This window comes from Aplysia californica, unplaced genomic scaffold (assembly GCF_000002075.1).
Source record: "Aplysia californica isolate F4 #8 unplaced genomic scaffold, AplCal3.0 scaffold01006, whole genome shotgun sequence".
Taxonomy (NCBI): domain Eukaryota; kingdom Metazoa; phylum Mollusca; class Gastropoda; order Aplysiida; family Aplysiidae; genus Aplysia; species Aplysia californica.
The window spans coordinates 181184-183153 of record NW_004798276.1 but is presented as its reverse complement, the minus strand read 5'-3'; positions in this window follow the sequence as shown (position 1 = coordinate 183153).

Genomic DNA, 1970 nt, shown 5'->3' with positions numbered 1-1970 from the left:
TTTGATTTAAAAGTAGAAATACATTGTAATTTGAAGTTATAGATTATATAAAGTTGCTTTTCTCTTTTCTTTTTTGTAAACTACAACTGAACGTCACCTTGCAGCTTTGCGACGTATGGCATTCTGACGACGCAGGGGGTATAAGGAACCCTTGCCAGTGCTTATTATTTCTCTACTTCTAAGTTTGAAACGTGTTCAGATACACACTCGTATAAGATTTTATCTTGCAACGTCCTGAGTGCTTGTCCGATGTTCCCGCTGTGGTCGCCAAAATGTTGGCTCTGAAGCAGTACAGCAGCCTCGCGGAAGACCTAGAGTCCTAGAGTAGAACGGACAGGAAGCCTTACAAATGCAGCGAGGTCAAGACAAAGCCCCAGTTTCAGTCGAAGGCTGACCGGATTAGGTAAATGGAAACACCACGAAAGACTGCTGGGGCGAGATAGGTCTGTCTCCATTCTTCCGGAATAACAACATGTTTTTAAAATTGTATTGTACTGTATATGTGTGTATATTTTTTTCTGGTAAGTGTTTTACAGCGCTCGCAACTGCATAAGGTCATACGAGCGTGCGAGACATGTGTAACATTTTTAGTTGGTAGGATATTTTGGATTTTGCCCGGGTGGCGTCGAAGCCTACTCTTATCGATTTTGGACCACCAAGGGATCTTTAACGTGCGCAACTAGCACTCGGGTCCTACGGAATTTTTTGCCCTTGTCCTCCCAAAAGATCAGGGGTGTGGCTGAAAGACAGTAGTAAGAAAGAGCCAAGGAGTAGCAGTAGAAAGGCCTCAGAAAGAGTCAGGGTCCGAGAGGAGGGGGCAAAGGAGGTGAAGGGGTGGGGGCAGAAAGTGGAGACGAAAGCAGACGACGGAACATTGTTAGAGAGCAGGAAAAGATGTGAAAGGATAAAATTTTAGAGAACAACATTTTCCGTCCCTATCCAGATTCGAACCCACGACCTATTGAATTAGGAGCGAACACCTTCGCCTCAAGACCACGAGAGCCCCCACATATGTATACATACAGACTTCTACAAAGGTTAAGGACCACCTTGACAGACAGTCCTAATTTTTTAAAATATCCGAAAAAAAGACAGCGAGGAATGTTTCAAAATGTTTGCTCTGAAAGTGTTAATGGGTTACCAACGCGTACTGCAAAGCCTCCTAATGGACCAAAACCACCACGTGCAGCACGTAAATCCTCAGGGAATTTTAACCAAATTTGCTGGTTTCTATCGACTTGTGTGCGACACCAAGGACTTTCCTCAGTTAAAATTTCTGGTGTACGTCATAAACAGACGTACGGTCTCGAACTGTGCTCACTTTGGTGGCAATGTAAACCACCATTTGCGCAAAATCCGGTTTCGCATCAACATACCACCAAGACGAAAGCTGAGAGACTTTGATAATGCCAGAGCTATGGCATGACTGGAGGATGGAGCTGGAGCCCGAGAAGTTGCCAGATGGTTCGCAGTGTCATACTCTGTCATTGTCCGCCTGAGGCAGCGCCATCACGCCACTGGATCCGTTCAAAAACGCCCACGTGCAGGTCGACCCAAGAAGACCACTTAGAGTGTTAGCAAGTGGTCCCTAACTTTTGTTGAAGTCTGTATATTCACACACATATCATAATATATTCATAGATATGAGAACAACAGGTATACATGAATGTATAACACATACACACACACACACACACACACACACACACACACACACACACACACACACACACACACACACACACATAATATATATAGGTGCCGGCGCGCAAGCGTGCCCGTAAGCGTGTGTTTGTGTGTGTGTGTGCAATCTGTGTGTGCATTTGTGTGTTTGTTTATGTGTGTTTTTGTGGTTTCATTTTGACGCAAGGATGACGTATCCAAGTGTATGCCCCTGGGTTGGTTTTAACTTTTTGTTTGTTTCCTTTCCTGGCCTCAGGGCGTTGATGTGTGTGTGTGTGTGTGTGTGT